The sequence below is a fragment of the Lissotriton helveticus genome, chromosome 9, assembly GCF_964261635.1.
Source record: "Lissotriton helveticus chromosome 9, aLisHel1.1, whole genome shotgun sequence".
Classification (NCBI taxonomy): domain Eukaryota; kingdom Metazoa; phylum Chordata; class Amphibia; order Caudata; family Salamandridae; genus Lissotriton; species Lissotriton helveticus.
The window spans coordinates 80,586,128-80,612,400 of record NC_136070.1 but is presented as its reverse complement, the minus strand read 5'-3'; positions in this window follow the sequence as shown (position 1 = coordinate 80,612,400).

The following is a 26,273-nucleotide window of genomic DNA, read 5'->3' as shown; positions in this document are numbered from 1 at the left end:
TTCCTACCGTTTTCTTTCTCATGCCCACCACAATAGAACCGAGTAGAAAATGAACCAGCAAGATGTCTTGAATATGTTAAAGGGAGGACTGTTGAAAATTAGTACGGTTTGGTGAACATTATCTGCGCCATCTTGCCTCTTCCCCTGATGCCACACTTTTGTCGTGCGCACCCGCCATTTTAAGATGCCCTGATCAGAACGAACCCTTTTGCATGCCGCTGGCCCCTGACATAGCCCTTCGCCCTCACTAAGCCTGCACGCTGACCAACCCCCTGCTTGCACCTGCCTTGAATCATAAACCCCTCTTCGGCGCTGCTCTGCCCCAGGCCCTCATCCTGTTCCCAGCGCGACACCTCCCTTCTTCCCTTTCATGATCCCCGGCCCTTAGATGCAAACCCCCTTTTCCCCGTGTGCCCGTTTGTCTTCCCCGTTCCCAGGCCGACACCCAGCTCTGCCGATACTATTCCTTCCCCCTCCCCGCACAATAGAAAGCTTCCCCCATCAAAGGATCCCCGGGTTGATCAAAGCCCCCTCCCCATGAGATCCGATCGACCCCCACATTCCATGAATCGGCGGAATATCCAGCTGCGCGATACTCATCACCTGTTGTGACTAGGGTGGGGACTTCAACTGTAAATGTGTGTGGGAACGGGCCCGAAGGGGGGATTCCGGGAATGTCTTTCCGTACATCAAAGCTTTATCATATGTATGTAAACTGTAATAAAAACCGCAAACACTGTATATAAGGGGCCAGGCCTCAAACATAAGTTAGAGCACCTCAGAACGATACCTGCTGTCCGTTTTGCTGTGTTCTCCTCCGGAGAGAATAAAAACCTTGTTTCCTGCTTTCCAGTCTCCAGCGCCTGCCTCTTCATTGATTAAATGACTAGAGGGTCACAGAGGCAATACCGCCGGGCAAATATCGATTGTCCCCGACCCGACTAATTGTTTTAACAGACCGTGATCCTGATGAGAAAAAGACTTTCTTGAATTGGGCTTCAATGTTTATGTATAATGTTGGAACACCCCAAACACTGATGTCCACACACTTGTGCATGTGCACCAGTCTCTAATGACTTCACCGGACACTATTGGCCCTAGAATCTTCTCCTGAGTTGCTGGGTCCTCGACTGTCCACATGCCTGGTACATTCTTTAAAGACGTGGCTGCTTCCTTTTCATTCGGCCATGTATGTCATGTCATGAAGGGTAGTGCTTAACTTCTCCAGGGGCCGTGACAATGAGATAGTTGAGAGTAGGCTTGCGTGGCAGTCTCGCACAGACTGAGAGAAAAAAACGTCCTAGTCAGTACATTAGGTGTTGAAGACTTGTGAGATATGTTTTATGTATGTCTAAATATTCTGTGTTATTTGTCCCTTATACATATTCTGTTTATTTGATGTTTTTATGCATGTGTAATATGATGCAATTTTTTGTGTATGTTTAATTTCTTTAACAACACTGGAGGTCCCAGGTATTCACTGCAGGAGAGAATGATTCTAAGCTTAATTGGATTGTCTAAAATAAATTTGCAGAAATCGTGCAGAGATTGCCGGTGATTAATTTGTGTAATCTTTGGAAAAACGACATTATACGTATTCATTCACGCATTATAACCCTCTTTCACTTACATACACCCAATCACGATGGGCGGACATATAGCCCTTTTTTTATTGTTCGTCACCGTCAGGTAAACCTTGACAGTGAGGAACAGACAAATGGAGATAACTCTCCTCCACCATTGGAGATAACTCTCATGAGGGGAGTAAGCATTGCATTTTTTATTTAAAAACAGAAAAAAAGTAAACAGTTTCATGCAGGGCTGCGTCATGCTGACGGAGACCTGCACCAAACAGGGATATGCATTGGCAGGACACGCCTTGACAGCAGCTCCTGCCAATGCATTATAAATGACTGCCTGCTTGGCGGTCATTTATACATTTTACAGACGGTCCTTCCGCCATGGGGACGGTGTAATTTGCTCCATCCCCCCTGCAGTACAGCGGGCCGTACTCCAAATAATAAACCTGGCCCTATGTTGGAAATGAAGAAAGATAAGGCCTGTTGTGCTCATGCGTAAGCTTTCTATGCCATGTCGTGAGCAGAGGACAGCTATGGTGAGTGGTAAGACATTAAGCCCTTTTAAGGATGGAATGGGTAGAGAATCTAGACCTACACCCGATGCAAGACTTTAGTCCTTCCGCCACTTTAACTCCTGACCCTATCCCCCGCTTTAGATAAAATGCCTTTAAAGACCAGTAGAGCCAAGGCAAAGGGGCCATAATGCTATTAGAACATTCCATCCACGGAAAGAATGATTTTCTAAATTAAACTAGGAGAAATGGAAATTCAGCAGAAAAAGGAATTCTGTAGCAGAAGGCCCCGTCCGGCCTATAAAGGTCCTCACCCCATGTGGTTCCCCAGCTACCTGATGCCAGCTTAGGTCTGCCCATCACTGCAGTTGCTGAATCGATCACTCCTTGTGGAGAAGTGTGGCTCAATGGTAAGAGCGGCAGACCCTGATGCAGAGGTCTAGCCTGGGACCAGGGTTCAATTCCCCGCCTCGGCGGGTCTTGGGCTAAAAAATTCCATGGAATTGATAATTCTTGCCTCGTTGCCTATTCCAATCATGGAGTCCCACTCTGCAACTCTGGGCAATATCTTGCTTAATCTCCACAACGCTAAGGATGCCTGGCCTCCACCTTGGGGGTGCCCAGGAGTGGACACCTCACAGGGAAAGCCAGGATGGGTTCCACAGCAGTATTCGTACAAGCGCCTTGAGACCCTTGCGGGTGAGTAGTGATCTATACAAGTATCAATTTACATTTTTACATTTACATGTCCATGCAGTAGATGTATCACGGAGACAGAGCTTGCTCATACACAGGCCACAGTGTGTTTGATATCAGTGTACACTTTTAGGGGCTGATTCACTAAGCCATTTGCCAACTTGATGTGGAGTTAGCCATTCAAATGGCCCTATGTTACAGTTGTAAATTCATGTTTTGTATCTACAAAGATGAATTTGGACGTGCAATGCTATATTACTCGCATATAATATGCACATGTATGATGCAATATTACATAGGAGCAAATTACACAGATCGAGCACTGGGTGTTCCGGGAAAAGGGAAAAAACTCGCAAGTTAGTGGATTTTCACCAACATTTGCATGGCATCTTGCCACCGTACTCCTGTTAAAAACAGGAGAAAGTCAGTAGTCAATATCTGAATCAAGAAAGAGCACTGCCAAGATAGATGTTGAGGGAGGGGAAGAACTGTCTTTATGAGCACAAGAATTTTCTCTGATGGGGAAGACAATCGCAATTTTAAAGTGCAAATGCAAATAAAAAAGTTACAATCGATTATTTTTTTTTTAAATTAGAAAAAGAGCAATTGCACTTTGGCGTTATAGTTTCCCATCAGTGCATGCACACAATGGGCATTTACACAGCCATAAATGCTAACAACTGTGAGTACATGGAATGTAAATTCCATGGTTGTTGGAAATCTACTCCAGACTTAGGGCCCCATTAGGATGTCGGGCGGATTGCCTCCGCCAGGGTGGCGGTGGCCACCGCCACCCTGGCGGAGGCAATCCGCCGGACATCCTTCCCTGCATTCCCCCCCGCCATATTACGATGGCGGAGGGGACCGCAGCGGTGGGAAACACCGCCCACCTGTTTTCCGCCCCGGTCACCTGGCGGCCGGGGCGGATAAGTGATAACATGGTGGCGGTGTCTATCAGACACCGCCAGCCATATTAGAATAGGCATCTGACAATGCCTTTCCGTGGCGGCAATGCCGCCACGGAAAGGCAGGCGGACTTCACTCTGGGGGCCCCCTGCGGGCCCCCAGAGTGAAGCACAGTAGGGGGGTGCACACAGGGGGGTACCTATGGTATCCCCCTGCATTTGCATAATGAAAGCGGCAGGCACCGCGCGGTGCCTGCCGCTTTCGTCATGCAAATGCTGCAAAGCATTTTCAGCATTGTGGCTGGCGGTGCAGAGTGCACCGCCCGCCACAATGATGGGAATACAGGATGCACCCGCCACTGTGGCGGCGCATCCTAATGCTGCCAACGGGACCCCCGCCCTCATGGCGGCCGGTCCCTAGTACCGTGAGGATGGCGGGCGGGCAAAGTCCGCCCGCCATCCTAATGGGGCCCTTAGGATCAGATCTAATGAAACACATGTCTGACTTCTTTGTTGTGAATCTGGCCTATGTATGGTAAGGTAGCTCGGTTAGTTGAGCACTCACTTGTAAGCTGTGTGACCTCTGAAGTACAAAGATTTTAAAAAACAGAAATGACAACTCGGTCTATCATCCTTTCTAGATCAATAAAATGAATGGCACCATTTCTTACAGTGCTGCCCTGATGCTAACCTGCAGCATCAACTGAAAATTTAAAATAACAGTTCTTATGTTTATAAACCATACCCGAATCTGCTATTTAAATTAATAAATGGAATCCAAGCTTCCCATTATTTATTTAGTATTTTTTGTGTAAACAAGTATCATAGTGCCTGCTCTATGTTTTATATGCAATATTTTATTCGTTAAAGCTGAGATTGTTCTGTACCACTGGGTTACAATGTACAGATGTGAAATGGCCATTTGAGCAGTTTTTGAAATATGATGCCTGAATATGGCAGCCCACCAGGATCCCACTTTAATAATGCAAAGCTCACAGGTGGTGTGCTCGTTTCCTTTTGCCAAATTATACTGGTGTGAGTAAACGAAGATAAATGGAGGGACAATTATATGTTCTGTAATGGGAGGCAAATCGTTTGCAGACATACCACATTAAGCGAAAAAGTAAACATGGTTAGTTTATTGCAAGCTTTGAATGCAATCAACTCGCTGATCTGAAAAATATAGCGAGGAGGAGTTTAACATAGAGAACAAGACAAAACACTTAGGGCCCGATTCACAGAACTAACTTACCACAAAATCCTAAACTTACTACTTTTGGTATTCACAGAAGTTAGGATTTTGTCTTAAGTTTGTATTAAGACTGACTTAAGATAAAATCCTAACTTAAGTCTGTCTTAAGTCTGTCTTAAGACAAACTTAAGACAAAATCCTAACTTCTGTGAATACCAAAAGTAGTAAGTTTAGGATTTTGTCTTAAGTTAGTTCTGTGAATCGGGCCCAGAGTAGGTGGGAAACTGAGGTGTACACACTAAGGGCCTGATTTTTATGTCGGACAGACTTGAGTCCGTCTGACATCGATTTAGTACAAGACCGACCCACCTCCTGTCGGCGGTCCCAACCCAGCACTTAGGATCGACCGAACAATGCGACCTAGCACTCCTATTCTTTACAATGGTAGCATGCTTTCCGAATGGAATGCATGCTCTCATTGCAAAGAGAAGAGGTACAGTTCGTCCCTGAACCCCATTGCAGGCACCTCATGGTGCCTATCACGGGTGCAGGGATCTACAGGGAGGCACCATAGGTGCTCCCTTGGCCTCCAGCCGTAAGCCGTTGACCCATGAGGGCCCTGCTGGGGGCCTCCAAAGACAACTTCTGACAGCCTTGCTGTGTCGGAAAGGCCAGCACAGAAAGCCTGTCGGAATCCGACATTGCAATCCCTCAGGCAGAAAGAGCTGCCCTTGGGATTACTGGAGGCTTTCCGAATGGCAGACGGGCCCTCCGAGCCCATCGGAAGTAATTCAGAAATCCTGTACGGATTCCTTTCCAACCAACTCCATCCAAATGGATGGGTTCGAAATGAATCCGAACAGAAGATTAAGATGCCATATGCCATATGGACGGCTCCGACCAAGAGTCAGAGCCGTTTACTACGGCATCGTAATCGGCCCCTAAATAGGAGTACAACAGAGAACTAATAGGGAAAAATAAAGCAAAATGAAAAACAATAAGGGGTTAAAATTGATCAAAGTAAACAAATTGACAGTAGTTCCCTTCTCTTGCTCATCTCCCTAATAAATGTGACTGTCAGGGAGACAGAGGTAAAAGTCAGTCTCCATCTATGCCAAAAATAAATGAAGATGAATACGTGTGACACTTAGCCATTACTAAGACTTTTGTGTCTTTAGTGTGGTCATCCAAATGCCTGCCCTCAAACACCAATTTAAGAAAATCAAGTGTCAGGTTATGGGGCAGATGCATCATAGACCATGGGCCTGATTATGAGTCTAAAACGATTCAAAAAGGGGGGTCCAAAGACCGCCAGACTTGTGGTGGCGTAGTGGAGGCGGTCCAGCCACCGCCGCACTGGTGATCCAACCATCCCAATTACGAGTTGGGCGGTCGGACTGTGCTAGTACCAACACCGCCACCAGGGAACTGCATTTACTGGAGGTGGCGTGGAGGTCAGACGTCGCAATATGCTTGGAGGGACTGCCACGTTCCTGCCAAGCATATTACGAGTTTCCTCTCCACTGGCGGTGACATGGAGGGGCCTCCTCCATGTCAACCCTGGCAGAGAGGAAACAAAGGGGCTTCCTCCCCTTGTGTATGCCCACAGGGGGGCATAACATATGCCTCCCCATGTGCATACACAAGAGTTCCTGCACAACATGGACTATTAAGACCATGCTGTGCAGGAACCTTGTGAGGCGTTCCCATTGAGGTGCCTTTTTCAAAGGCACCATGGCCTTTAAAAAAGGCCCCGCCAGCAAACGACACGCCGCCTGCCCACCCGCCAGACTACAAATAACTTGTAATCTGGCAGGCAGCAGCGAGTCTCAGCATTGAGTGGACGCAGCACTGGAGTACCACCCGCCCTCGCATCGCCGTAACATGTAATCGGGCCCCATGTGTCAACTTCCACTTGTACTAGACGAAGGATTCCACTGAAGTAAGCTGCTTTCAGTAAGCAAAACATTGGCAGTGGGACATAAGAGGCAAAGCAATCTCCAAACCAAAGAAAATGCCTGAAGAGTACCTACTTCAAAAGCAAATATGCAAAAATTCTTCTATCGAATGTGACCACTGAATGGGGGAAAACACCAAGAATGTTAACCAGGGAATTTTAGCAAAACAGTGTTTCAAGAGTGGCAGTTAATGTCAGTTACCTGGGTTCTGCAGGTTGCATTTTAGGTCTTAGCTAAAGCCTTTGAATTTGCTAAAATTATATGTATAACTAGCAGCCCGTCCCGACGTTGTCCGGGTATGAATTGCTGCCGGCCAGTAGTATATTGTTTTGTAGGATTTCGTTTTGATAGCATTTCTTATCTGTGACAGGCCTGTGAAACGCTCCAATTCACAGTGCACTGCTGATGCACTGAAGAGTTCATGTTCAGTAGTGTGTGAACTCGAGTTTCCCTACTTTATTTTTCCTTGCAATATTATATAGTGCGAACTCGACAACATGGCATGAGCACAATTTACAGTACAGAAGAACACATTCATTTGTGGTAGGCACGGGGAGACAAAGCGATTTGCCTGGAATCACAGGATGTTGAGCTGATGCCGAGATTCGAACGTAGCTTCCCAGCTCTAACGTTCGCAATTCTAGAACTTGTGGCGAGAGGTGTGTCTAAAAGTGTATGTCGGGGCTGGCCATCAATGAGAGAGACCTGTGCATTTTTCAAATCGGTGGTGAAAAAATATGAGTATGTTGCTGGAGATGTGGGCCGCCGTGCCACCAATGTACTTACCGGGGGAGGGTAAACACCCATTATTCCGCAACTTTCTTTCCGCATACCATGACTCCGCATACTTTCATTACGAAAGTACCATGACTCCGCAATGCCATTATAACGCATGGCATTACATTTTATATGCTTTTACCACGCATACATTTACAACGAAATTCGTTGTAAATGCATGAATGGTAAAAGCATGTTTTTTTAAAAATGTTTGGATAAGGTAAGTATGGGTATAGGGGTATATGTTTTGGGGTACTGAGGTATTTGTTTTGGAGTGTTTGGGTATTTTAAGGATTCAGATATAGTTTTGGGTTATGGGGTACAGGGGTAGTTTTAGGGTAATGGGATAGGTATGGGTTTTGGGGTACAGGGGTATTTTTAGGGTTCAGGGCTAGGTTTGAGTTTTGGGGTATAGGGGTATTTTTAGGGTTCAGGGGTAGATTTGGGTTTTGGGTATTTTAAGGGTTCAGGGCTAGGTTTGGGTTTTGGGGTACAGGGGTATTTTTTAGGGTTCAGGGCTAGGTTTGGGTTTTGGGGTACAATGGTATTTTAGGGTTCAGGGGTAGGTTTGGGTTTTGGGGTACAGGGTTATTTTTATGGTTCAGGGCTAGGTTTGGGTTTTGGGGTATAGGTGTATTTTTAGGGTTCAGGGGTAGGTTTGGGTTTTGGGGTACAGGGGTATTTTAAGGGTTCAGGGCTAGGTTTGGGTTTTGGGGTACAGGGGTATTTTAGGGTTCAGGGGTAGCTTTGGGTTTTGGGGTACAGGGGTATTTTTAGGGTTCAGGGCTAGGTTTGGGTTTTGGGGTACAGGGGTATTTTTAGGGTTCAGGGGTAGGTTTGGGTTTTTAAGTACAGGGGTATTTATAGGGTTCAGGGCTAGGTTTACGTTTTGGGGTACAGGGGTATTTTTAGGGTTTAGGGATAGGTTTGGGTTTTGGGGTACAGGGTATTTATAGGGTTAAGATGGGTTAGTGTTTAAGGGTGTTGGGGTATTTTAAGGAGTAAAGGTGTCGTGTTTTGGCAGCTCCTGAGTTAGCGTTTAGCACAGCTACACGGTCTTTTCTGTAACTTGACCAAAACGAACGGGGGCCATTTTGAATCCCTCTGACTTCCGTTTCCTATGAACACGCTGCCTCGTGGTCAGTGTGCCCTTTCGTCCTTTCTCGATACCCATGGTCACTATTCTGCTCGGCAACAGGCTATTTTTAGTACTGGTCAAGCGCACATGCGCACTATGCATCAACTGGTCACTCTTTAGGAATGTTCACACTAACTGACCAGTGCCGTTAAACTCCTCCCACGTGCTGGCTGTGTTCCAAAAATGACCTTATATGTACCTAAAATGTGTAACTTGTAACCGCCTATCTTTTTATTGCTATTAAACTATATAAAAGAGGTCGCGCACCGATGTTCGGTGTGCTACTTCTTACATTGCCGAAGGGTGCTGTAGGAATGTACCACCACCCCATGGGGTCTTAATAAACTTGTCTTTTACCTTTTCCAGTGTCCGTGCCAACTTCTATACTAAGGCGTTCGAGAGTTTAGCAGAGTATGTAGGCCTGATTTGAACCCGACACCACAATTGGCGACCACGAAGGGACTCATCGGTGACTCGGATGCCCGAAGGAGAGGTCGTGACGAAGGTCAGGAAACTCGCCATGGACGCGTACGCTGCCACTGAGTGACCCGAGTCTTGGCACCCACGGTGTGTTTTCCCTTCCTTCCGATCTGACCTCCCAGGTGGCGCCGGTCCTCGACTGAGATTCTGATCTTGGATTGTCGTGATGTGCCGTTTTGGCTGATTTGACCACAGAACTTGGCAGTTGGACTTTGGACGGTTGAAAATATTTGGTAAGCTTTTGAGCGGTGAGGTAGTCTACTGACACTTACTGTGGCTTTTTGAAACTTTGAATTTGAATTTGAATTTGTTAGCTAACGTTTTGAATCTTTGAATTTGAATTTGAATATGTGAAGTGCACCTCACATAGGCAGGCATGTAGGGATATTTCTCTGATTTATTTGATTTGAACGGTACACCGCGTTAGGTGACATTTTTGTAGTATCACATTTTCGTGGTACTTTTTGGAACATGCCTGTTTTTAGCACACTCCGTAGGATGTGCTGTTCTGAAAATGGTACCAATTATCGATTAAGTGAAAAGCAGCCGGCTCCCCCAGAGGGGACTCCAAATCGTGAAATGTATGTCAAATTCGGTATTCCACCTATAATGTATAGTACATTATGGCATAAGTATACTAAGACTGATCGTGAATTACAGTGGCCGCTATATGGGTCGTTTGACCTTCGAAAGGTACAATATGTAGAGCAGTGTTTGTTTCAGCGAAGGTCTAGACAAGATATGTTTGATTGCGTGCGTATGTGGGAGACAGAGGTGCGTGAACGAGCGAAGCGTGAGGAAGCCTTGGCGGAGAAAGTGCAGCGGAAGGCTGCACATGACAAAGCTTTACAGCTACAGGAGAAGGAATTACAGGAAAAGAAAGTGAGGGAGAGACGAGAACGCAATTTACAGGTTAATGGTCAATTCCCTATCAGGCGTCCTTTTTATCCAGTCCTTACTAATGAAACAGATGATTTTTCATTACTAGATCGTTGTCCGCCTCCGTACGTCGTACCTACGGCTCCGAACGAGGACTCGGACGAGGATAGTGATCGAACACAGCGTACCAGGTTACATGCGGAACGAGCTGCGGAATTACGTTCATTTGCACGAAAACTAAATATTAATACTGTTACTGTTTCTGACGTTACTGAACAAATGGAACAGTGGCCTGATAAGGAACGACTGTATTTTTTAGATCATTTTGGAGATGAAGTTGTTGAGCGGTATAGAAAATATTCTCTCGAGTTAGAACCAAAGGAGATATCCAAGGATCGTGAGAATTTTCGTAAAGGTCTTTTTGTTCTTTCAGATGCGGACGACTTCTTCAAGCGTTTGATTGAACTGCGTAATGAGGCGACACGACTACGGGAGTTGGAAAAGTCGAAGAATTCGTCTACGTCCGGAGCGACGGGGATATCCAAAGAATGCCCTATCTTTGAAACAGATAAGATCGCTGCGATTAAAGTTAGACCTATGCGAGAAGCTGCGCCTTTATATGTCCCTCATAAAGGGGATGGCACAGATGATGATTGTTGGACCTGGCCCTTTTGGCAGGTTCACCCCGCAACTTTTTGCTTTTGCCTAGCCTGTTTCTGTAACCTGTGTTAGTGATTTTTGGGTCTCTGCGCACTTTTTCCCTGTGTCCCAGAGTAAAGTGCGTGCATGTAGTATGGCTGGCCTGCCCTCCCATAGGAATGCATGGGGAATGTGTGTGTCCCTGGTAGTTCCTGATGCGTGGGGAGTGCAGGCTCGAGTTTAGTATGTGTGAACTCGTGTGAGTGAATGCTGCGAGATGGTGTATGCGGCATGTATGTGTCTAGAAGGGAAGTGCTACTTCTGGACATTGAGGTGTGTGTGCAGAGAGGGTACTGGAGCGTGATTGGCTGGAGCTGGCTGGCATGCCAGGCTCCAGGAAGTCTGGATGGGTCTGCCCGGTGGTGAGTGTGAGATTAGCATGAGTGATGTGTGGGAGGAGTGTACCTGTGTCCTGGATGGGCTGGGTTTTCCCCACACAATGCTGGCTCCGCCCCCTGTGGTGTGTCTAATGACCCTAGCCTCCCCAGTGAATGAAATGGGTGGTTGGGCCATCAAGAGTGCTCCAGAACCAGCTGCGACTGGTTTCTCCCCCACCCTGCACCCTTAGACAAAGGATTTGTCTGTATAAAAAGAGGCTGTGACCTCTTGGAAAATGTTCTTGTTTCTGACACTTGAATCTGCCAGGGGCGTGCTGCTGCTTGGGCCCAGGGGAAGGCTTGCCTCCCTGGGCCCTGCCCAGCCCCTGGACTGCTGATGCCCTGCCTCCCTAAGGACTTTGCTGGAACTCTGCTCTGCTGAGGGCACCTGGGAGTGCTGTGCTTGTGTTCCCAGCGCCTGGGAGAGCTGGTGATTGCCTTTAGCGCTGGGAGAGCTGGATTCCTGCTTATAGCGCCTGGGAGCGCTGTCTTCTAGTGTTTGAAAGCGGATATTTACCCCGCATTTAGCGTGGAAGAAAGCAGGTGCCCACCCTGCGTGTTGCTGCTTGTTCGCGGCTGCCCACGCTGCATCTGTGGCCGTTTTTTTATTGCCCGAGCGAGTGCCTACCTCGCTTTATATTTAAAAATGGTGTTCTGCCCGTGAACATCACCGCCGCAGCCCCGGGGGCCGCAGAGAAGCCGAGGAAAAGCCGAGGGAACCACCGCTGACGTCACCCGGGAGCCGCGCAGCCATTGGTTCAGGCTGCGGGAGGCTCGCCGGGCGACCTGCGCGGTGATTGGCTGCCCCCGGAAAGCAGGAAGGAGGACGGGAGCTCACCCCGCCTCCCTCCGACGTGCAGCGAGAAGAGTAAGGCTGGGCGCGAGGTTCCCCAGGGCAGAAGAGCCCCGGAGAGCGAGAGGAGCCCCGCCCGCGGCCCCAGAGCGACCGCCGGAGAAGTGCTGAGCCCCGCCCGCCAGGAGGAAGCCGGTGAGTGTTGTCTGGCTGGGGGAGAGCTCCGGGCCTAGCCCTCGTGATAGGAGAAGGCGCAGGGTGCGCCGGGTGTGTCGAGCGGCCCCATCTGGTCAGTGGGCCGCTCCAACTATCGCCCCAGTGAGGCAAAGGGCATTTTTTACATTCAGAGGCAGTCGAGGCTCCAACGTGGGGGCATTTATTGTTTCGAGCCCTGAGAGGCTCCAACCTCGTGCCGGGGCATTCTTCATTAGAGCCTGAGAGAAGGCCCCCGCCCCAGCCCACATTGTCTTTGAGCCCCGAGAGGCTCCCGCCCTAAGTGATTTACGAGCCTGAGAGGCTCTAGGGGGCATTTCATAAGTCGAGTCTAAGCGAGGCTCCAGGGCCCCATTGTGGTTGTAGAGCCCCAGAGAGGCTCAGGGGCAGTTATCTGGGTGGAGAGCCCAGCGAGGCTCCCCCATCTGCATTGGCCCATCAGGGGTGATTCAGCTGCCCAGCACTTCGTGGGCAGCTGCTACGTTTAGGCCCTGACATTGGGACACAGGGCGCCCTAGCCCCAACGAGGCCAGTTGGCCTAGGGACTGCCACAGGTTGTGGCTCATGTGAGTTTTGGCGCAATTACTTGTGCTTGCACCTCTGAATGTGTTTTGATACATCATGTGTTTTCTTTCCCTACACCGCTGAATGTTAATGCATCATGTGTAATGTTCCTATGCTTATACCCCTACAGGTATAGTGATATGTAGGTGGTTGTTTTCTCCCTAGTACAGGTGGTGCTAGTGAGATCCTGGTTACCAGTAGTTACTGGTTGTGTGCTAAAAGTGATTTTACATTCTATGTTTGACATTCAAAGTGCTATTTCTGAAAGTGTTACTTCTGATTACTGACAGTGGTCCAGGTGGCCCTGTCTTGTAAATAATCCCTTGTAAATTCTGCCTGTGCCTCTGGCACATTGTAAAGTGTGTTTTATCTAATGTGTTTTGGTGTAATACAAAGGCTATTTTTATATAACCTTGTGTGGAGTTTCCTTTGTGGTGGGCCTTTGGGTGTTGTTGCTGGGGTGCGTGCGCAAATACTTAACCTACATAGCCTCCAAGTTTAGCATGGCTGCTCGCGTCACGTTACCTAGAGGGTGAGCAGGGGTTATCTTGGTGTGTGACTCCCTTGCCCTGACGAGGAAGTGGTGGTCTCTGACTGACGTTGGCGCAAGCCTTGGCCAGCCAGAGATCCCGTTTCTAACATTGGTGGCAGCGGTGGGATCCGGATTTGTGTTTGCGTTGTACCGCAGTGGCAACAGGCCACCCCCACAAAACTCTGCATGTTAGATAATTACATGTAGGGGATTATTGTTATGATTTTGTTTTCCTCAAGTGTCATTTTCAAATGGTGTTCCTGCACTTTATGTTTAGTGGCAGAAGAGAGAAAATGACAGGGCGGGACGCCAGTAGATAGGGAGTTCCTTCCTGGGTCCAGTGTCCAATCCCCGTTCCTGTCCCCAGAGGGGTGGATAGAGGAGAGAGAGGGGGTGTGGAGGAGAAATGGCTAGCTCAGGAGGGTGGGTATCCCCTGAGTGTAGTATGTGTGTGTCTGGATTCCCCAGTATGGTAGGATCCAGTGGTGGCAGCTAAAATATGTCCAGTGCGTGAAGTCCCATTCCCAGTTCCCAGAGTATGGTGCCTGGTGCTCAGTAAGAGGGGTACAGGTTGAGAGTCAGGGGCAGTGAGGAACTGTCTCACCAGTCTGGAGGGGGAGTGTGTGGATGAGTGGTGTGTTGAACTAGAGGAGTTGGCGTGAGTTTTTTTTAAGGAGCTTGCATAGGAGGTGTACCTCTGGTGGTGTGCAGGAGGTCCTGCAGAGGCACTGGACAAGAAGGTGGATGTCTGGCGGTGTGCTAGATGTCTTGCAGAGGCATTAGGGAGTGATTCTAAAAGTAGTGGCTTGTGTATCTGATGATCCTGTGTAGGTGAAGGGGTTCATGTGTAGCCCAGCTGGGTCCCATTAGGATGGTAGGGGTGTAGGGGCTCACGTCCTGTCTCAGTGGAGGCGGAGTGAGTGTGGGACGGTGTATCTCACGTTGGCCCGAAACCCTGTCTCAGGGCCTGGAGGGTTCCCTACGGGAGCGCCAGGTCAGGGGCCTAGGCTGTACTTACAGGTCATTTGAGGAGGATCTTCCTGTGTCTAGAGGATGGGGAGTTTCTGTAACCAGAACTCCGGCGGTCCTAGTATTGGGCAGTACCGCTCCTAAGTGGAGGGTGCAGAAGTCCTGGTTGAGGAGTGAGAGGGGGAAAGAGTCCCCAGTGGAGGAACCAGTGGGTCAGGGGCCAGCCAGAAGGGCTGGGCCACCAGTGAGTGACCATGGTGATGCCACTTCTGTCCTGGGGGATCTCTGCGCCCTGCCAGGTGGGCAGGAGGTCGCGAGATTAGAGCCAGGCAGACTGTCACAAGACACAGTAGTTATGTGTCACCCTCGTAGTGGGGCATGCGTGCTCCCCGTGAAGTCCTGGTTCGCTGGGCATTTGGCCGTCTAGAGTGCTTGACCATTTGTGGGGCCTCTGGAGGTCGTTCCCCGAGGAGGGGGGAAGCCAGGTTCAGGTAGCCTGACCTGGAGGTAAGAGCGTCTTTGATAAGGGTCCTGAACAGTTGGGAGGAAAGTGGGTTGCTGATACGCTGCTGGCGTGTGCTCTGTCTAGCCTGAGACATACTGAGAATCCCACTGTGATAGGGAGTACTGGAGGAAAGTGTGTTGCTGATACGCCGCTGGCGTGTGCTCTGTCTAGCCTGGAACATACTGAGAGTCACCCTGTGATAGGGAGTACTGGAGGAGAGTGTGTCGCTGATACGCCGCTGGCGTGTGCTCTGTCTAGCCTGAGACATACTGGGACTCACCCTGTGATCATGGAACTGGAAGGGGGTGCAGAGGGAGGGAGTCCTCGCCTCTGACCCCGATGTAGCCGGAAGGTAGATCCCAGTTGGTAGACCAGTTGATGGAGTGAGGTCCTGATCTGGTGGGAGAGTTGTGTTCTGGTGGGTGCCTCCCTGGGAGGGTCCGGAACCCCAGAAATAGAGGTAGGGTGGGGGATTCTTGCCCGTGACCTCTGGTCAGCCTGAGGGTGCGGACCCTAGGTTGAAGGATCAGTGGTAGTTTGGGACTACACTGAGAGGGAGAGTGGAGAATGGCTACTGTGTGCCAGGGGTTACTGCCCCCCACTCTGTGAAGTGGTCAGGACCTGTGACATTTGGATGGCCTAGGGCCTGGTCCTGACTGTGGACCACTAGAGGGTGCCAGTGGGGTATCCTAGTTGGGACAGAGAGTTCTTGTTGAGAGAAATCCATGTAGGTACAGAGTGGCGAAAAAACGGAGGGTGTCCCTGCCGTGCGGGCCCGTGTCCGTGTTTTTGTCGCCCAAAGCAGGGAAGCCCATCAGTGGAGTGATTGGTCTACCCTGCGTTTTGGCTGGAAGGGGGTTGTGTTGGACCTGGCCCTTTTGGCAGGTTCACCCCGCAACTTTTTGCTTTTGCCTAGCCTGTTTCTGTAACCTGTGTTAGTGATTTTTGGGTCTCTGCGCACTTTTTCCCTGTGTCCCAGAGTAAAGTGCGTGCATGTAGTATGGCTGGCCTGCCCTCCCATAGGAATGCATGGGGAATGTGTGTGTCCCTGGTAGTTCCTGATGCGTGGGGAGTGCAGGCTCGAGTTTAGTATGTGTGAACTCGTGTGAGTGAATGCTGCGAGATGGTGTATGCGGCATGTATGTGTCTAGAAGGGAAGTGCTACTTCTGGACATTGAGGTGTGTGTGCAGAGAGGGTACTGGAGCGTGATTGGCTGGAGCTGGCTGGCATGCCAGGCTCCAGGAAGTCTGGATGGGTCTGCCCGGTGGTGAGTGTGAGATTAGCATGAGTGATGTGTGGGAGGAGTGTACCTGTGTCCTGGATGGGCTGGGTTTTCCCCACACAATGCTGGCTCCGCCCCCTGTGGTGTGTCTAATGACCCTAGCCTCCCCAGTGAATGAAATGGGTGGTTGGGCCATCAAGAGTGCTCCAGAACCAGCTGCGACTGGTTTCTCCCCCACCCTGCACCCTTAGACAAAGGATTTGTCTGTATAAAAAGAGGCTGTGACCTCTTGGAAAATGTTCTTGTTTCTGACACTTGAATCTGCCAGGGGCGTGCTGCTGCTTGGGCCCAGGGGAAGGCTTGCCTCCCTGGGCCCTGCCCAGCCCCTGGACTGCTGATGCCCTGCCTCCCTAAGGACTTTGCTGGAACTCTGCTCTGCTGAGGGCACCTGGGAGTGCTGTGCTTGTGTTCCCAGCGCCTGGGAGAGCTGGTGATTGCCTTTAGCGCTGGGAGAGCTGGATTCCTGCTTATAGCGCCTGGGAGCGCTGTCTTCTAGTGTTTGAAAGCGGATATTTACCCCGCATTTAGCGTGGAAGAAAGCAGGTGCCCACCCTGCGTGTTGCTGCTTGTTCGCGGCTGCCCACGCTGCATCTGTGGCCGTTTTTTTATTGCCCGAGCGAGTGCCTACCTCGCTTTATATTTAAAAATGGTGTTCTGCCCGTGAACATCACCGCCGCAGCCCCGGGGGCCGCAGAGAAGCCGAGGAAAAGCCGAGGGAACCACCGCTGACGTCACCCGGGAGCCGCGCAGCCATTGGTTCAGGCTGCGGGAGGCTCGCCGGGCGACCTGCGCGGTGATTGGCTGCCCCCGGAAAGCAGGAAGGAGGACGGGAGCTCACCCCGCCTCCCTCCGACGTGCAGCGAGAAGAGTAAGGCTGGGCGCGAGGTTCCCCAGGGCAGAAGAGCCCCGGAGAGCGAGAGGAGCCCCGCCCGCGGCCCCAGAGCGACCGCCGGAGAAGTGCTGAGCCCCGCCCGCCAGGAGGAAGCCGGTGAGTGTTGTCTGGCTGGGGGAGAGCTCCGGGCCTAGCCCTCGTGATAGGAGAAGGCGCAGGGTGCGCCGGGTGTGTCGAGCGGCCCCATCTGGTCAGTGGGCCGCTCCAACTATCGCCCCAGTGAGGCAAAGGGCATTTTTTACATTCAGAGGCAGTCGAGGCTCCAACGTGGGGGCATTTATTGTTTCGAGCCCTGAGAGGCTCCAACCTCGTGCCGGGGCATTCTTCATTAGAGCCTGAGAGAAGGCCCCCGCCCCAGCCCACATTGTCTTTGAGCCCCGAGAGGCTCCCGCCCTAAGTGATTTACGAGCCTGAGAGGCTCTAGGGGGCATTTCATAAGTCGAGTCTAAGCGAGGCTCCAGGGCCCCATTGTGGTTGTAGAGCCCCAGAGAGGCTCAGGGGCAGTTATCTGGGTGGAGAGCCCAGCGAGGCTCCCCCATCTGCATTGGCCCATCAGGGGTGATTCAGCTGCCCAGCACTTCGTGGGCAGCTGCTACGTTTAGGCCCTGACATTGGGACACAGGGCGCCCTAGCCCCAACGAGGCCAGTTGGCCTAGGGACTGCCACAGGTTGTGGCTCATGTGAGTTTTGGCGCAATTACTTGTGCTTGCACCTCTGAATGTGTTTTGATACATCATGTGTTTTCTTTCCCTACACCGCTGAATGTTAATGCATCATGTGTAATGTTCCTATGCTTATACCCCTACAGGTATAGTGATATGTAGGTGGTTGTTTTCTCCCTAGTACAGGTGGTGCTAGTGAGATCCTGGTTACCAGTAGTTACTGGTTGTGTGCTAAAAGTGATTTTACATTCTATGTTTGACATTCAAAGTGCTATTTCTGAAAGTGTTACTTCTGATTACTGACAGTGGTCCAGGTGGCCCTGTCTTGTAAATAATCCCTTGTAAATTCTGCCTGTGCCTCTGGCACATTGTAAAGTGTGTTTTATCTAATGTGTTTTGGTGTAATACAAAGGCTATTTTTATATAACCTTGTGTGGAGTTTCCTTTGTGGTGGGCCTTTGGGTGTTGTTGCTGGGGTGCGTGCGCAAATACTTAACCTACATAGCCTCCAAGTTTAGCATGGCTGCTCGCGTCACGTTACCTAGAGGGTGAGCAGGGGTTATCTTGGTGTGTGACTCCCTTGCCCTGACGAGGAAGTGGTGGTCTCTGACTGACGTTGGCGCAAGCCTTGGCCAGCCAGAGATCCCGTTTCTAACAATGATAAAAGATCCAAAGACGCGAAAGGGTATTTTGTATATAATTGGGTTTATACGCCTTGGAATAGAGCAGATGTCATGGCGCTTAAGAATGCTTTACCTGATCCCCGTAAAAACCCTGCGGCTTTTTATGAAAATGTTGAAAGTGCAATTTCTTCATGTATCATGACGTTAGTTGATATTGATCTATTTTTCGGGTTGATATTGCCCCCTGATAGGTGGAGAGCGATTCGTAGGTTTGATGACCTCACGACTCTCGGGGCCACTTGGAAAGATCTTGTTCAGGCTGATTTAGATAGAGAACCAGCATGTAAGCCGTGTCAATTAATATTAGACCTTCCAGGGGCCATACTAACAAAACTAAAGACTCTTGCTCCCGCTAAAAAGATTGATTGGACTATATTAGCCTCTTGTAAGCAGAAAGCGGATGAATCAGTTTCCGATTTTTTCTCTCGCTTCGAGGAAGCGTTCCATGATTACAGTGGTCAATTATTGACAGAAGATACTGGCAGGCATTTATTCGTTGATAAGTATGTGGCTAATCTCCTACCGGAGATTGCGAAACGATTGAAAGCGAGTGAAAGTTCATGGACCACAGCAACCCCTGCTTCTTTATTGACTATGGCTCAATATTATGAAAGATAGGAATTAGAGGCAAAAGAAAGTAGTGAAAAGAAAGCAAAGGATTTGAAGACGAAGGTAATGTTAGCCCAGGTTCAGGCTACGAGAGGAAATAACAGAGGAGGGCGAGGATCATACAGTAATGCTCCTCCCCCTCGTTCTGACATTTCTGTGAATCAATGTGCATACTGCAAACAGTTTGGGCATTGGATTGCAGACTGTCCGGTGTTTCGAGAGCAGCGTAATTTGAGGGGACGAGGAAGTGGAAGGTCTAGGAATTATTATGGAGGGTCAAGAGGAGGTTATGGCACGAATGATCGAGGAGGCTATGGTACGAATGATCGTGGAGGATATGGAGCAAGGGGTCGTGGTCAGTCTGATTATAATACGTTTGATAACCGCAATCAATATCAGATAAATGAGGGTGGTCCTGCTGAACCACGGGATGAGCATTATGCATAGGATTGCGTAGGATGGGGTGTGGAATCGGTTGAGGTACCAGTTGATCAAAGGGGTCCATACATAGAAGCACATGTTCTGGGTTCCACTGATCAATTTCTGGTCGATACAGGAGCTACTCGTAGCGCTTTGTCCAAATACTTGGTTCCAAGGGCTCCCCTGTCTGGCGAGGTAATTACAGCAATAGGGTTCGATGGAACACCTACTTCTAGCCCATTGTCTCAACCAGTTGCATTTCATGTTGATAAATTTGCTGCCCCATGTCCCTTTTTGTTGTCTCCAAATACACCAGATAATATTATTGGACTCGATATGTTAAAACACTTTCGAGCTACTATTCGCTGTGCCCCAGAAGGAGTGCGAGTTGTGTTGAATGAGAATTACCCAGACTTTGAGCGAGTGTGTTTTCTCCATGAATCTGAAGTATTGGCCTCCTTACCAAACACGTTGTGGGCCACTTCTGACACGGATGTGGGGCAGATGTTAATCCCTCCAGTACGTATTACTGTAAAGGAGGGAGTATCTCTACCACGTGTCCCACAATATAAGATTTCCAGAGAAGGAGAACTTGCTTTGATGCACATTGTGAACGATTTGATTTTGGCAGGAGTAGTTGAGGAAGTCCCCTACAATGTTTGCAATAGCCCAATTTTACCGATTCTTAAAAGAGATACAGATGCTAAGGTTTACCGTTTCATTATTGATTTGAGGGAAATAAACAAGATAGTAGTGCCTCAGTACCCGGTGGTGTCTGACATCACCACGTTGCTTACGTTGGTTCCATCGACGGCAACTACTTTTACAGTTATCGATTTGAAGAATGCCTTCTTTTCGATCCCTGTACATCCTGACAGTCGATATCTATTCGGCTTTACATTAAATAATAAATCGTACAGATTCTGTCGAATTCCTCAAGGCTATACTGAAAGTCCTAGCATTTATAGTCAGGCATTAAAAAGACAGCTTGATTCCTTTGACTTACAAGAGGGAGTGGTTCTCATTCAATATGTAGACGATATCTTACTTGCTGCAGACACGCCAGAACAATGTGAGAAGAGTACCTTTTCTTTGCTTTCCTTCCTGGCCAAACATAATCATAAAGTTTCGAAGAAAAAAGCTACAATATTGTAGACCAAAGGTGACCTACCTCGGTCATCTTTTGTCTAAGGAGGGCCGTGCATTGACACCAGATCGAATTCAAGCAATCCTAGATACTCCAGTCCCTCGCACTCAGAAGGATGTTCGCGCCTTTATAGGTTTGACGTCTTTTTGTAGGCAATGGATATTGGGTTTTTCACATATCGTTAAACCATTGTTGGCATTGTTGTCTAAAGATACACCGATTCCCATTGAATGGACGGATGAATGTCAGAATGCTTTTGAGCAATTGAGACAAGCTCTTTGTTCTGCACCAGTGTTGGGTACACCTGATTACACGAAGATCTTTACATTATATGTACACGAGAAGGATGGGTGCGCATTGTCAATGTTAGTGCAGACACACGGAGACAAACAGAGGCCTTGTGCATACTTCTCGGCGGTACTCGACCCTGTGGCTCGAGGATTGCCTGGATGTTTTCGAGCAGTTGCAGCAACAGCAGTTGCGATACGACAAAGTGAGGGAATAGTTTTGTCACACAAATTGTTGGTGCTAGTTCCCCATGCGGTAGATGCGTTACTGAATCAAACAAAAACGCAGCATCTAACCAGTGCCCGTTTGACAGGATATGAGCTAACATTGTTGGTGCCGCACATCACACTAAAGCGATGTGCGACACTAAATCCTGCTACTTTACTGCCGGATCCTGTTGCTGAGACCCAGAAGGAAGAACAACATGATTGTGTTTTTCTGACTGAGGAACAGACAAAGGGTCGTATCGATTTACAGGATACGCCATTTCCAGATGTAGATGGGGAACTGTGGGTGGATGGATCGTGTGTGAGGTTACCAGATGGTACGACTTCCGCAGCTTATGCGATCACGACACTTAAGACCGTGGTAGAAGCAGCACGAATACCCCAGAAATCGGCTCAAGCAGCTGAATTGATAGCCTTAACGAAAGCATGTGAGTTAAGTGCTGAGCTATGTGTGAACATCTACACGGATAGTCGTTACGCTTTTGGAGTAGTGCATGATTTTGGCCTACTTTGGAAGGAACGAGGATTCCTGACTTCACACGGAGTACACATCATGCATGGAGAGTTGGTACGCGATCTCCTGAATGCACTGTTATGCCCAAAGAAAGTTGCAATAGTCAAGTGTAGTGCACACAAAAAGGTGACGGACAAAATAGGGCAAGGCAATGCTTTCGCAGACCGCATTGCGAGAGAGACCGCTATGCTGCAAAATAATTTCCCCATGTATGTGGTGAAGTCACAAGCTGAGCGGTGGCATGATGCTAGAGAAGAAATACTAGATATACAGAAGTCAGCATCTGAGGCAGAACGTATGAAATGGGCCACTGAAGGAGTATTGGATGATGAGGGTTGCTGGCGTAGTAAAGATATGGAGAGATGGAAACTACCCATGGCCTATTTACAAACAATGGTGCAAATGACACACGGGCTGGCACACATTGGAGCTCTCGCAATTACTAAATTGCTTACACGAGTTTGGGAAAATGCTGACATTGCTAGCACGGCTAAGAGAGTAGTGCAGACCTGTCTGATATGTTTACAGCACAATCCTGGACAAGGGACTCATACTCCTAAAGGAGGGTTTGTTCCACCTACTGCACCATTCGAAGTACTACAAATGGATTACATCCAGCTGGAACGCTGTAATAATCTCAAGTATGTCCTAGTAGTGGTGTGTGCCTTCAGCAAATGGATTGAGGCTTACCCTACGAAAGACAATACAGCATTGACAACAGCTAAGGTGTTACTCAAGGAGTACTTCCCGCGCTACGGTGTTTGTAAACTTATGTGGAGTGATAATGGCCCTCATTTCATTGGAAAAGTAGTGGAATACGTCCTGAAAGGATTGGGAATCAAGCAACGATTCCATGCTGTCTTTCATCCGCAATCAGCAGGGTTAGTAGAACGATACAATGCAACTCTGAAGCTGAAGCTAGCAAAGATAGTGGCATCTACATCTCTGAAATGGCCGGACGCTTTGCCTCTGGCATTACTGTCCATTCGGTCAGTGCCACATTCTCGATCTGGCCTCACACCCTACGAAGTGGTGTTTGGAAGGCCTATGAATATTTGGGGAGTTCCAAAACCTCGTTTGATACATGATATGCCTTGTATAATGATGAACGATTATCTGGCACGATTAACAAATGATTTGCTTTCTATCCATCAACAGGTTCGAGAGGCGCTCCCTGATAACTCCACTGGTGAGGCTCACGATCTCCGCCCTGGGGACCACGTGATGGTCAAAGTATTTGAACGATCCAGCAGTTTGGAACCGAGATGGCATGGCCCTGAGCAAGTGCTGCTGGCTACGCGAACTGCTGTGAGAGTCACTAACAAGAAGCGGTGGATACATTCAACGCACTGCCGACGTGTCTCTCCGGATCTGGTGAGCCCTGTGGTGCTATCCGACTACAGAAAGATTTTGGATACAGAAAAGAGCCCAGCTGTCACGCCTGATGAATTGGAGGGAGCCTTCCCGGACCACGTTGTTTCTGATAAAGTGAAGTACAATCTACGCCCCAGGAAATAAGATTCCTTTTGTGTTTTTGAAACTGGTTGGTAACCGCTCTGAGGTTTGTGAAACGGAAGCCGGGAATATCAAGGGGGGGGGATCAGTTCTGCCCAGAGTAGCGACACCCGTCTTGAATCCCGGAGAACAAATCAACGGCAGCCTCGGTTCAGAACCATCGTTTTTATTTTTTCCCGCTTAGTGTTGTTTTCTTGAAGAGTATTGTTTTGTGAACTATGGCATCTCCTTCGACACGAAGAGGGAGAATTCTTGGTGTTGTTTTGTTTGTCTTGACCGTAGTGGTGATCGCAGTATTAGCTTGGACTATAGAACTGTTGTTTCCTGCACGAGAACATTTGCTGCCCACCACTCCAAGTCCATCTGAACATTTTCATTTCACTCTGCCTTTTCACGAAGAAAGACATAGGCAGACTTATTTGAATAACAGCTTTATTAAGATTTTGCATCATACTCATAACATGACCAACACGTCCAATTGTTGGGTATGTGGAATGTTGCCCGGACATCAGAAGAAGGGAGGAACACCACTCATTCCTCTCCCGTTTTCTCATAATGGTTCTTGTCATGCTTGGTACACTCTTCTTTTTACTCTGCGATGGCCAACGAAAGGTGGACTACTTTTTCGGTTGAATAAAATATGTTATAACGACAAAGACGGCTATCCACACGCTGAAGGAACTAAGTTTGAATGGGAAGAGTATCGTCCGGACAATGTTTCTACACCTCGTGTATATACGAATCAAAGACTTATAAATGTGACGAGCTCGCATATGATAACAGTCATTGATACAAAAGCAGATTTGTGTATTAGAAATAAAGGTACAATCCCTGTAGGCCGCAGTGAATGTAATATTACACTTACCTTTGATACACCAATTGGAATTGCATTTGTAGCTTCACATAACACGTATTTCATTTGTGGAAATAAGGGATACCATCGTCTACCATTGGGATGGTTGGGAACGTGTTATATAGCTTTTGTATTACCACCTGTATTTATTGCTCCTCCCATGTACCACAATGATTACGTTCTGTACCATGATTTCATACTAAACAGGGTCAAACGAACAGTAGATCTTGATGAAATAGACCAGACTGATACCACTTTACAACAATATGTAGATTTCAATTTGGGGTTATTCTCATTCGTAGGAGCTGCACTGAATAGCAGGAAGATAAGGCGGCTTACGCGTGTGGTGGAAGCAGTCGCTAACGAAACTGCCTCTGCTTTAGGGAATATTACTGAGGAATTACAAATTACCAGAATTGTGGCGCTCCAGAATCGAATGGTTCTAGATGTGATACTAGCTGATAGAGGTGGAGCATGCCGCGTCATCGGAAGTAGTTGTTGCGTGTACGTACCAGATAACTCACCTTCTGTATATGATTCGATTACAAAATTACATAAGATAGCTGCTGAGATCCACCCAGAAAATGGAACATGGACCTTTTCTGGTTGGTTCTGGACCCTGCTTAGTACTTGGGGTTGGAAATTATTAACGATTCTCTGTGTTTTTATTGGAGTACTATTTTTCCTTTGTCTATGTATTCAATGTGGCCCTACATTATGTTCTGTATGTATCACAGCCTGTATTCCATCCAAACGAGCTATTGATAAGCAAGAGAAACTGATCAATGATGAAGTATTGAAAATAATGGCTATTAACATTGAGGATGAACATTCTGACTACGTCCACTATGAGGTAGCTTTTGCTAAACGCTAAAAGGGCCGTCTGTCGTGTTTTGGCAGCTCCTGAGTTAGCGTTTAGCACAGCTACACGGTCTTTTCTGTAACTTGACCAAAACGAACGGGGGCCATTTTGAATCCCTCTGACTTCCGTTTCCTATGAACACGCTGCCTCGTGGTCAGTGTGCCCTTTCGTCCTTTCTCGATACCCATGGTCACTATTCTGCTCGGCAACAGGCTATTTTTAGTACTGGTCAAGCGCACATGCGCACTATGCATCAACTGGTCACTCTTTAGGAATGTTCACACTAACTGACCAGTGCCGTTAAACTCCTCCCACGTGCTGGCTGTGTTCCAAAAATGACCTTATATGTACCTAAAATGTGTAACTTGTAACCGCCTATCTTTTTATTGCTATTAAACTATATAAAAGAGGTCGCGCACCGATGTTCGGTGTGCTACTTCTTACATTGCCGAAGGGTGCTGTAGGAATGTACCACCACCCCATGGGGTCTTAATAAACTTGTCTTTTACCTTTTCCAGTGTCCGTGCCAACTTCTATACTAAGGCGTTCGAGAGTTTAGCAGAGTATGTAGGCCTGATTTGAACCCGACACCACAAAGGTGGGTTATGATTATGGGGTGCAGGGGTATTTAAAGGGAGCAGGGTGGACACCCAGAGCTGGAATGTACAGAACCTGGGAAGAAAAAACAATTAAATATTGGGCACAACCCTCGCTTTTTTTCCCCGTTATCCCGCGCCCCGCTCACGCCCACGCCCTTAGCACATGCCCACAGCACACGATATGAGACATGGCATGAAGGGCGGAACGTACCACACGCCCCCAGCGTTTGTCACGCCCCCAGCACACGCCCACAGCACAACGCAGACACGCCCACAAGGGACTACTTTGCTGGCACGGTTCTTTTACCTTTTAAATGTATATGGTGAGCGTCTGCATAGCCTATGTCCTTCTGCTGCAACTGCCCTTTCCAACTCTGTATTGGGTGTTGTGATTGGTGCTGTGGTTCCTGAGTTTACCCGCCTCAAACGTTTGGGCTCTCTCTTTATTATATTAGTATAGATATACTTATGTAAAGCAGTTTTCAGCCGCTTCTCTTTATCCACTGGTCTGTTGTGTCATTCACATCTAGTTTCCGTCTACTACAGCATACAACAATGGGCAATGGTCAGCTTACTACAGCAACTGGTTAACTTGACTTTGCTCTATCACAATGAGCACATCTGGACACAAGATAGTTCCGTAGAGTGTCAGTGTTTTGTTTTTATTTTATGAGTTAGTGTTGCCTTTGAGTTTGGAGACTAAGGAGAAAGCAGAACCTTTCTTTTTTTTTTTTATTTAAAAAGCTTTTATTGGCATCCGCACGAATATACAAAAACATACAAAAATATATATATAGGTGGAGTGTACATTAGCGTTTTTTTTTTGTATCTACAGTCCATTTGTGGATGCGCGCTCCTTTCGTTTGTTTTCCCTCAGTTACGAGGAGGGAGAAAAAAAGGAAGAGAAAGAGGGGGAAAGAGAGAGAGAAGGGGGGGTGGAGGGGTGGGTC